The 12,381-nt window shown below is 37.4% G+C and overlaps 1 long non-coding RNA gene across 1 annotated transcript; it reads left to right on the forward strand.

Annotated features, from left to right (window-relative positions):
• Positions 1-356: 356 nt before the first annotated feature.
• Positions 357-3,621, forward strand: LOC132099164 (uncharacterized). The gene is made up of 3 exons (XR_009423036.1): positions 357-454; positions 703-899; positions 2,869-3,621. It is a non-coding gene; the product is annotated as an uncharacterized LOC132099164 (long non-coding RNA).
• Positions 3,622-12,381: the final 8,760 nt, after the last annotated feature.

A 12,381-nucleotide genomic window follows, 5' to 3' on the forward strand; every position in this document is an offset into this window, starting at 1 on the left:
TAGCTATCAGCTGTCATCATAAAAATCTTAAATTATGATGCGACGAAGAAAGGAAGTCTTACGCCATGGGAAAGTCTAAAATATAATTAGATATAAATGAAAAACACCTCATCACATTTGATGATATTATCATCTCCAGTTGCCTCCTTTGTAGTTGTAGTGTAATAGTTAATACTACTTTTACTTAAAAATAAAACAAAATTAAAGGGTTAGTTCACCCAAAAACGAAAATGATGTCAGTTATTACTCACTTCCTTTCTAATTATATTTAAGTCTTTACTTTTGTGATTTAAAATTAGAGGGGATGAGATAACTCATGATGATTTAACCTTTTTTCTGGTTTTCACCCCTAATGTAAAGGGTCCCAGTACTGGAAACAAAATGCAAGAAATATTCTTGCTATACAAGAACAGGCCTTCCAGGAGGTACAGGGCTCTAAAAGGAGGAGAATGAGGTAATCTTAAGTATTCATATTTCTCTTATTTGTCCAAATATTGAAAGGAATTGTTTATTTACTTATATTTGTCCTTACCTTTGTTATTTTATTTCAAATCAGCACCGGTTTGCCAACCCAATGGCCATTAATGCTTCTGTATTTTAGTGGCTTCTATAATGTTTGGGCCAAAGATTTATTTGGCTACCACAAGCAAAACCGTTAAAACACAAACAGTATATATCTATTATGTTTTTTCCTTGTAATAGCCGAAAAGATGAAGATGCTGCTGGAATTGGAGAGGTCACTGAGAAGATAGAAGAGCTTGTACTGGCATCACAGACCTTACCAGATATCACTGCAGCAATCAGAGAGCTCACCAATCTAGCTGCCACTCAAAGAGTGATCCTGACTCCTTCCCAGCTACAGACCATCAAGCAAGGATTCTGCTGTGCTATTTGAATGAGTGAGTACACAATAGATAGTCATTGTCCCACATGTACATTTATTTTGAATCCATTTTGATCCAGAATTATAATTTTCCAAATACGCACTAATTATTACATTTTCTAACCATGGTCACCTATGTCTCATCCACTACAATTAATTCAATGTACAAATGCAAACCTTTGTGTTACAACCCATGGTGTAACGATACATTAACAAAAGCTGTGTCTAAAATCGCTCCCTATCCACTATATAGTGCACTATTTAAGGTGTCTGCCAATTTGTTTCAGTGTCCGAAATCTGAGTGAACGACATCATTCCCTACATTCGTTTACTACTTTTACCCACAATCCTCTCTGAATTAGAGTGTACATCCGATGTACACTTGCTGAAGCACTATTTACCACAATTCATTGTGTAGAGGACTGAGCTTGCATGAAAGTGCGGGAGTGAGCGAGTTGAAACCAGAGATTACTTTACAGCTATCTTATTTCTGCTTTAATCATTACTTGAATAAAACGTATTAAAATATTGAGACAATATTATATTGATGACTTGTTAAAATTAAATGAAATATTAATGTTAACAACAATGCCACATATTAATACAATACCTGACTGTCTGTCAAACACATTAAATTGTGTTAATGCCTAAATAATATTTTAATAAAACAAAATTACCTTATTAATATTTCATTGAATTTTATCAAGTCATCTATATAATATTGTCTCAATATTTTAATACGTTTTATTCAAGTAATGATTAATAATAATAATAATAAAAAGGATTAAATAAATGTTAAAGCAGAAATAAGATAGCTGTAAAGCAATGAATTGTGGTAAATGGTGCTTCAGCAAGTGTACATCGGATGTACACTCTAATTCAGAGAGGATTGTGAGTAAAAGTAGTGAACAAATGTAGAGTATGATGTCGTTCAATCAGAATTCGGACACCACTAGAAAATGGCAGACACCCTAAATAGTGGATAGGGAGGGATTTCAGACACAGCTATTAACTTCATAGATGGTATCATCCTGGCCCGCATACGCTGGGGACGTGTCTATACTTTTTATTACATTTATTTACCTTTGTTTTATAACAAATATTCAACTGACTATCATAAATCTATGCATCATTTGAAAGCTAAAACATTTAAGAATCATGTTCTGAACATGTTTTTGCATTCAGTACATAAGAGAGGAAAGGGTTAAATGAAATCCTGAAGGACTGATAATGTAAACAAGAGCAAAATGAACAGCAATACTTATCTTTTATCTCTTATGGTTCAGATCAGTTCGGTCGAATCCAAAAAACAATTAAATTTCAATGTAAGGATCTATTCTTCAAAATGCATCCCAGTTTTTAATCCAAAACTGCTTGCACGACCTGTCACTTGCGCTCCTCGGTGTCCAAGTAGTTAAAAGGTTTGAAAACCAAGCCAATGTCTAGTCAGCAAAGTTTTGATTGATGGGAGTAATAACCAACCAAAATCGATTGCAAGCTCTCCATTTAGCCTTTTAGAAAGGACGCCTTTACTTTTCACGAATAAAAGCTAACAGAAACTAAATTGTTGGGACTGGGAGTTTCATCCTCAAATTTGAATCAAAACATGGTCCTAATATTCAATTTTATCTTTGTTGTTTTCAGGCCTTAACATAAAAGTCTGATAAATGTTTCCCTAATTTAAGTTCATTCAAAGAAATCGTAAGTAACTTTCATGTAAAATGTTTACCTTGTTTTACTCGGTTTCTTTGCTACTTTGAATTATAATTACTCTCGGGTAACAAAGTTTCAAGTGTCTAGTTTAAAAAAAAGACCAGTTATGAATGTGGACTATAGGGTTTAAGAGCTACAGACATTTGTAGTTGGTTATATGTCATTTTCAGAAAATTCTCAAAAAAATAGGGGTGCTGGTTAAGAGTTAAGGTCATATGGACACACACACACGCACACACAGAATGACTAGTTTTTCTCATTTTGTCTTTTAGAATTCATCGAGGAGCCAGTCTTCACAGAGTGTTGCCGGAGCATTATTGGCTGCAAAACATGTGTGGTACAGTGGCAGGAGACCTCTGTGCACTGTGCAAAATGTAGAGGGAACACTGCAAACAACACCATATTTGAAATTAATGGTCTGTCAGAGACATTTTCTGTCCTGAGATCCCTTTTTGAAGAGGAGTAACATGTTGAATTTTTACACAAACAAATGTAAAGTTAACAGTCTTCAAGTTAAATAGAGCTAATGGCTTTTCACACATTGCGCTGAGTTGTGGTTATAAGACAGAGCAATGCCTGTTTGTATGGGGCAAAGTCATTGTTCACTGCTCTAGAGTACAATTCTGGAATGTCTGAATAATGCTCTGCAAACTGGTTCTCAACTGTAATCTTGTCCTGTTCAGTTGAAAATGGATCAACTCCAAAAGTTGAATGCCTGGTCAGTGATGATCCCAGCTGTTGGCTGTAAAGGTCTGCTGCTTCAGCTGAATGAGGCAACAGCTCCTGTTGGATTTTTTTGGGACACCCACGGCCAGCCAAGTCATTTGGTGTTCCTTTACCTGTAAAATAAAGTACATACTGTTGGTATTGAAACTTATGAATGCCTCTTGTAATAATTGTAATCTTCGAAACATGGTTTTATTTCACCTGGAATTCTATGAGCATTCCATGACTCCGCCAGCCTTGTAAGACCAATCTCACACAAGCGGCCAGTAAGGTTGGACACACAATATCTCACAAGGCTGTCGTTCATGTCTATTTCCTCTTGATCCACCAACCCCATAAGCGCTGTCTTCAGTGGATAGTTGACACGATCGACTTCAGGCCAGATTCTTTCAACTATATGATTCTGAATTTGCAACAAAGATGTGTAATCAGTCAATTTGTTCTGGTGGGTAAATAAATCTTAGTCTGTTAAGGAAAAATGGTCATGCAGAATTTCCAGTAAATCTGTAAATGTATTAACTCAGCAGTCATTATGCACATTGACCGCCGAACAAGTAAAATTATAGTTTTACCAGGAATTCTGCTTGAAGACAAATAGGATGTAATTGCTTCTGCAGCAGTTTTTTATTGTTAAGCTGTAACCAGATTTAAAAAAGAAACATGTTCTCAGCCATAGTTAATTTTGTTTAATTAACTCTAAAATTTGGAAAGCATAGTAATATCAATGACAATTTGTTTCATGCATGCAAAACAACAGTGTGCTGCTGAAGCAAAAATAATAATAGTAATAATAATAAAAAAGCAGGCATACAAGTGAATTGCTGAAGCAACCAAAGAAAATGTTGAGCTCTACCTTTGTGGATGAAGTCTGTAAATATGGCCTTCGCTCCTGATTATGGCGGTGAGATGACAGCAGCTCCTGCATGAAAAGCATCAAATAAAACTCCTTGCCATGATCTACTCGTACCTGGTCCCACATACCATAGGCAAGTACTGCAGGCCTATTGGATGAAAAAGTGTTTTATTTTGTGCAAAACTTTTCAAACTTAACTGTTATTAGTTATTCTCAGTATAATAGGCTTCATAACAATATACTGTAGATGTTCAACAGTTATTATATGTTTTATATTCTATCATGAATGGTAGCCATGTGTATGCACTTTCTTTAGTGTCCACAATAATAATAATTGCTATTACCTGAAAACATCTTCATAGATGGCAAGGTTGTTTTTTAGAGGCATTGTAGAATGAGCAACAATCTTTTTGCTAAATCCATCAATGGCTAAAACATGGGTAACCCCAAACATAGCCAGTTTTTCGTTTTGGTCCATATGAACCTTTAGACCCATGTAATCAGCTTGATATGGTATGGGGTTGAGATTGCGGGCACCCTAAGAGAGATAGGAAAACGACAAACTATTTCACACAAAAAAATCTCATTAGTCCTATATGGCTGCATATTTTGCAAATATAACCTTATGTCTATTTATGTCTCTGTCATAATGAAAAAAAAGTAAAATGAAAATTAGGGGGTTGTTCTGATTATAGGCTTACTATAAATATCTATAAGTTTTTAATCTTATACAATCTAAGTAACTGCAGCTAAACAGCAAAAAACACAGACAAAAAAACATTATCTCATATTTACACATAAATTCCACATATTTGGTTATGTATTAGAGAGGAGACAGTAATAGACCTGACGTCTTGCTTCATGGTATGGCTGATGCATAGTTCTGAGCGCTGATCCAATTCGTGTCTCTGCAGCATGCACTCCTTTCATAGCGAGATACCCCTTCATTATCTTTCTTCCATAGGTAGGTCCAGTCTAGAAAATAAAAAATATACATGTCTTTTTCTACGTTCCAAAATTATACCAGCTGATGTGTGTATCATGAAATAAGACGTTTTTGTGTTACAGAATTTATCAGTGTTGTGAGGATTATGTTAACTGTGACTTAGAAACTATTTATAAATAGTGGAAGGCTGAGGCTATTTATTGGGATTTATGTACTATTCGTAATAAACGGGCATTAAAGATGCCAGTCAAATAAATTTGATTAGACATTTTAATGCGGGACATACTGTGCATACCACATGCTCTCTCTCTCTCTCTTCAATTCAATGGGGCTTTATTGGCATGAAAGTTTTTGAAACAATGTTGCCAAAGCATATACAAATAAAATATATACATAATATATACAAACACAATAAAACAGTTATACGAACAATAGTAAAATAATAATAATAAATCTAATACTCTCTCTCTCTCTCTCTCTCTCTCTCTCTGTAGTAAAAGGTTAAAAAAAAGCAGGATCATACCTCAGTTATAGCTTTTGCCACCTCCAACTCCAAATGTGCGTCAGGGAGTCCCATCAAACTTAATCCATTTTCACTGCAAAATCTCCTCACGTTTCTTGCGGAACATCCTCTTGCTCCCCCATTTACTTGTGATATCTGCGCTGAGATTTCTGTGGATGACAGGCCTTGTTTTGCCATGTCTAAAATCATAACTTAGTAAGTTTCCAAAGACATTTTATTCTGGGCTAAGCACACTGTCACTCTGTCAAATGTGGCGGTCTTGTCACATGAGTGCTAACCACATCCGGTCTCGGAATATGAACAAACGGGCCTTTTTTTCGTTTCTGTTTTAAAGTAACTTTATTTTTTGATATCCGAAATAGAAATTGAAATTCAAATCATTTTTAAAATTTCGCTCATCTCTTTTTGACACTGAAAAAGAGAAACGCTTTGTATTTTAATTTTAAATTTTGTATTTTAAAACAAAAATCAAATAACCACTTGTTTTTTGTTTTTTGATATCCGTTTCTGAAAGGAAAATCCAATGACCAAAATATACACGGACCCCGTCGTTATGTTTTTTTTTTTTTAATTTTTGTTCAGGAAATAAATAATGGAAAAACAAAGTCGTTTTTCTTTTTTTTTTTTAATTTGAAAAAACAATTAAGACTCAAAGTATTTAATTTGTATCCAAAGGCCTACTTTGTGTAGCTGGCCCGCCATCGACTGGCTAAAAAAAATAGTGGCGCATGGCCAAAGTTACTTGCCGACCCCTGCTCTACAAACATTCATCGTAGAAATTTATCAAGAGTATTAAACCTGTGTTGTTTTTAAAGTTGCACATTTGTATAACATACGTTGTAGTGGTTGGTTTCTCCTTATGCCAGATTCTGAGCCTGCTGGCTGCAAGTAATCTAAATTTGGCTGGCTATTTAGCTGCAAGAGAGATGGTTGGTGATTTAGCAGTGGCTGACTAGCTAGCTGTTGGTGGACTAGCTGGTTGGTAGAAAAGAAATTTGTCACTTGCTGGTGACTGACTAGCTGGCTTGTAGAACTGTGATTGGTCACTTGCTGGTGGCTGACTAGCCGGCTGGTAGAACGGGGATTGGTTACTTGCTGGTGGCTGACTAGCCGGCCTGTAAAACGGGGATTGGTCACTTGCTGGTGGCTGACTAGCCGGCTGGTAGAACGGGGATTGGTTACTTGCTGGTGGCTGACTAGCCGGCTGGTAGAACGGGGATTGGTCACTTGCTGGTGGCTGACTAGCCGGCTGGTAGAACGGGGATTGGTTACTTGCTGGTGGCTGACTAGCCGGCCTGTAAAACGGGGATTGGTCACTTGCTGGTGGCTGACTAGCCGGCTGGTAGAACGGGGATTGGTCACTTGCTGGTGGCTGACTAGCCGGCTTGTAAAACGGGATTGGTCACTTGCTGGTGGCTGACTAGCCGGCTGGTAGAACGGGGATTGGTTACTTGCTGGTGGCTGACTAGCTGGCTTGTAAAACGGGGATTGGTCACTTGCTGGTGGCTGACTAGCTGGCTTGTAGAACAGGGATTGGTCACTTGCTGGTGGCTGACTAGCTGGCTTGTAGAACAGGGATTGGTCACTTGCTGATGGCTGACTTGCTGGCTGGTAGAGAGGTGGTTGGTGATTTTGACTAGCTGGCATTTAAAACAGGGATTGGTCACTTGCTGGTGGCTGACTAGCGGGCTGGTAGGAAGGGGATTGGTCACTTGCTGGTGGCTGACTAGCTGGCTGGCAGAGAGGAGGCTGCTGTTTTGCTGAAGAGGGGCTTTGAGTTGACTGACTAAATGTTTGAAATGCTGGTGGCTTAATACGAGGCGGTGCTTCCAGGCCTTTAAAATTTTGCAATCTATTATCATCATCATCACTGTCACTCAAAAGTTTAAAGTTTTGAAATCTAAATCTCTTCCTTTCATAGAAAAATAGAAATTGACACAAGGTTACTACTGCCATATACGAAAAGAGACATTTTCTATTTAAAATTTTTGAAGAACAATAAAATAAAACTCATAACAGAATAAAAAACTCATGTTGGAAAAGTCATGTTTGCTAACATAATTCGTCTAGGTTTTTTAGCCCCACTCTCTGTATCAGATGTCAGAGAAGAGTTCTGCTTCAGGGAGCTTTTTCCTGGCATCATCATAGTTGTCTAAAACACATGTAAGACTAAATGAATACCACCTAAATAGTCCCTTTCACACATACATTCTTTACTGGTAAATTAACGTTAACATTAAAATAATGTTGTCAACTTGGACAGATGAAACTAAAGCACTTCTCATCCAGGTAGATGGAAAAAAAGCGGTTCAGTATTTAAAGGGATAATCCACCCAAATACTGCCATTAATTTGTGACTGTTATGTCGCTCCAAACCTGTAATGGTGTGTTCACACCGAACGCAATAGAGCGTCAAATACTCGTCTATCACGTCTAGTTAGATGCTTGAACTTTTTGAACCCATTCGCATGTCCGCGTCACTCGTGAAAAAAACCACAAACAACAACATACTTTATTTCTGGCATACGTTTCCGTCATGTCTGAAATAAAAGATACTGCTGCTCTGTACTTGTTGTGGAACTCCCAAATAAGGAGAAAAGCCAAACAAACGCCGACGTGTCTGGGTACCCAGACACAGGGGCGTAGCACCAAATTTTGGGCCCTAGGTACCAACCATCTTGCTGGGCCCCCGTACCCCGTATCCTCATTTGTGTTCCAAAAATTAACAAAGGTCTTATAGGTTCAGAATGACATTATGGAATGAAATAATTAAAATTTTTGGGTGAACTAACATCAGAGGCTAGTAGTATTCTGGTTCTGATGTGTGAATGGTATCTTACTGGTAAAAAGAAAGAATGTCATTGCGTGTTTGAACAGCACCTTTCTGTGTTTAGTGGAAAAGTTGTACTGGTAATTTTACAGTTATTTAACGGGCTTACTGTGTGAAAGGGACATAAACAGAATAAACATGAGCATAATTTATAAAACATTTATACATTTTATAACATTGTATATAAATAGAAAGGTTGATAGAATCCACAGATATTCTAAACACTATCAATTATTTTTCTTTTGCAATAAAAATCTGCTTTTCTTAATTTGGTTGATAAAGCGCAAAAGTTATAGTGAGACATTAAATATTATGTATCGCATATATTTATTGGGGTTAAACATGAAAAAAATACCTGTTGTGTAGAGAAGCATTACTTTCTTGAGTTTCATTGCATGGCGGCGGTCCTTAACTCTCTTCTAAGTTGTTAACATGTTTGCTATTTTTTTTTTTTTCTCAGATGACAAGGTGTGCCCTTTTTGTGAAAATGCAGTTTGTAGCTTTTTATAGAAAGTTATTGTTAGGCCCAATAGTAGTAACGTCATTTTGTGTGCATTTTCTGTCAAAAATAAAATTAAGGCATTACAACCACTGGAAAAAAAAAAAAAAATTTTAACCATGTTATAGTCTTAGATGCAATACCCTGTGATTCATTTCTGTCTGATTGGATGGAAGATGGTGTTCTGGCTTCTGAAGGGTTTCCACACTCTGCACCAGTTTGCAATGTGGTAGACGGTAGGTTATTGCCAATGGGGGTAAGTTGCACAGGCGGCCTAGAATAAATGAATGAAGCATTTATATTGCACTTTTTATTTACTGCTGTACACCCAAAGCACTTTACAATAATATGGGGATCTCCAGGACACCCCTACTCTTTACGAGAAGAGCCATGATAATATAAATGACCACAGAGATTCAGGACCTCAGTTTAACGTCTCATCTGAAGGACAGTGCTTTTTGACAGTCTAGTGTCCTTAACTGGTTGTTTGATGGTGTTGGTGCCTTGACAAAACTGAGGTTTAGGGGTTTAGGTGACCCAGTGGATGTAGAGGGCATTGGAGTAGGAGGTTGGGGGAGCACTGCTTCACAAGCTGGGCCACTGATGGGATCTGTTTGGGGAGAAGGCTGCAAATTAAATTGTCTTTCAAAAAGTCTGTCCAGTATGTGTTTGCTCATCACAAGTGTGTACCTTGTTTTGTTTCAATGACTGTTACTTTCCCCATGACAGAGGAGAGGAACTTTTGATCTGGGAAATACTAAAAACGCTTGCATAAATCACTGGTAACTTGTAATTGTTCCACATTTACTGTTTACTCACCATTTTTCATCCTTTATGCAATGTCTTTGGAAACCATCAGAGTGAAAACTTTACCTTTGCTGTCCTTCACATTAATTTTTTAGATTGATTAGATTAGATTCAACTTTATTGTCATTATGCAGAGTACAAGTACAGAGCTAATGAAATACAGTTAGCATCTAACCAGAAGTGCAAGAATATAGTGTTTTATATACATAAAAGTGCAGAGTAAGTGAAGCTATGATATACAGAATGTACAGTGGAGTTGCTATATACAGAATTGAGCAGAGTATGTACAGAATATAAATAGTAATGAAAATGTAGGGATTGTATGTACATTATGAACAGAGCAATGTAGGATTATATATACATTATGAACAGCAGCATTGTGAGAACAGTGAATATAAATACAGTTGGATGAGTGTGTAAAAGTATTGTTAAAAAATGTATTACAGTATATACAGAATAACAGTAGTGCAATGATGGTTTTATAGAAATAGTTTGCTGTGCTTTGTACAGTAACAGCTTTAGACAGTTTACAGTAATAGCTAGAACAGTGTGCAGTCTGTGCAAAATATGATTAGTGCAAATGCATGTGTGTAAAGTACTGTGACCAGTGCAGTAAAAGAGCAGGTGCAGGTTAGATTGGTGGTGTGGCGTTCAGAAGTGTCACAGCCTCGGGGAAGAAGCTCTTCCTGAGCCTACTAGTGCGAGAGCGTAGACTCCTGTAACGCCTGCCGGATGGAAGGAGCGTGAAAAGTCCATGGTTAGGGTGAGAGGCCTCCTTAATGATGTTGTTCCTTGCCCTGCCCAGACAGCGCTTCTGATAAATGTTCTCGATGGAAGTTAACTGGGTGCCGGTGATCCGTTGAGCAGTTTTCACCACCCGCTGGAGTGCTTTGCGGTCAGATGCGGAGCAATTGCTGTACCATACTGAGATGCAGTTCGTGAGTATGCTCTCAATGGTACAGCGGTAGAATTCAGCAAGGATCCTGGAACTCAGGTGAACTTTCTTAAGGCTCCGTAAGAAGTAAAGGCGCTGCTGTGCCTTTTTGACCAGTGTGGAGGTGTTATGGGACCAGGTGAGGTCATCAGAGATGTTGATGCCAAGGAACTTGAAACTCGACACATGCTCCATTACAGCTCCATTGATGTAGATGGGTGTGTGTGCATGACTCCTAGTCCACCTGAAGTCCACAATCATCTCCTTAGTCTTCTGGGTGTTTAGTTCCAGGTTGTTGGTGGCACACCACACAGCCAGGTGCTGGACCTCATCCCTGTAGGCTGACTCATCGTCATCCTTGATCAGACCTACCACAGTGGTGTCATCTGCGAATTTGATTATGGTGTTGGAGCCATAAACAAGAAAGCAGTCATGGGTGAATAGGGAGTACAGGAGAGGGCTTAGTACACAGCCCTGTGGCACGCCGGTGTTCAGGGTGATGATGGAGGATGAGAGGTTATCTAACTTCTGGTCTGTTCGTCAGAAAGTCTAGAATCCAGTTGCAGATGGGTGTGCTGAATCCAAGCTGGCTGAGCTTGGAGATCAGCTTGAAGGGGATTACTGTATTAAATGCAGAACTGAAGTCTATGAACAGCAATCTCACATGTGTGTGTAATTATGTGTGTAATTGTTACGTTGTCCATTTTTTTGTGTGTTGCACTTAGTAATGCATGGTTTTTATACCACCAAAGGGATTATGGGCCTAAACCTAACACTAGTGTGACTCGTTATTTCTAATACTAACCAATCAATGCAATTACACTTACAAATGTTACATTTTTCATTTAGAAGTAATTGTCTTTTATTATTATTAATATGTTGGTTTGTTTTTCATAAACCTTTAAGATGTATGTAATATTTTGAAAGGGTGTCATCACAACAGAAATACGTTTTAAGTAACTAAACAGATCATATTGAACATTTATGACTTGTCTAGTATGATTAATTGTTTTTGCTACTGCAACTTAATAAAAGCGATCTATGAAGATAATAATTGTATGTATTGAATGTGGTTTTCATTTCACATAAAAGGATTGGGATGTTATGGTTTTTATGTTTTATTTTTATTGCTTAACTTTTTCCTGCAGTTAGCTAAGCACATTTTAGTAAGACAAAACACCATTGACATTTATATAGGCCTACGGATAAGCACAATTTATTTGCCTTTGAATTATGATTTATATGAAAGTAGTCTGAATTTGTTGTTGACTGTAATCACCTTAGATACCATAGATATACAATAAAGGCTAGATGTCTTGTCTGCGCTGCTGGCCAATGGAGGCTGACGTCCGCACCTGACGGCCATCTTGTCAGAGTCAGAGTATTAACATTGCTTTAATGGTGCATTTACTTTTTAAATAACTTTCTAAATTTTCTACCGATTTTCAAACTGTTTGTTTTGTTATATACGTCAGAGATGTAATTATGACACTGCATATACTATAACCATGTACTTCCATATAAAAATAACATTGAACAGAACAGATAGGTGCAATGACTATACACACGAACACAGTATTTATGTTAAATCAATTTACAGTCTACTAAACCTCAAGTGTACGGAATGGCAACATGAGATGAGATATATATATATATATATATATATA

The sequence above is a fragment of the Carassius carassius genome, chromosome 22 (assembly GCF_963082965.1).
Source record: "Carassius carassius chromosome 22, fCarCar2.1, whole genome shotgun sequence".
Classification (NCBI taxonomy): Eukaryota; Metazoa; Chordata; class Actinopteri; order Cypriniformes; family Cyprinidae; genus Carassius; species Carassius carassius.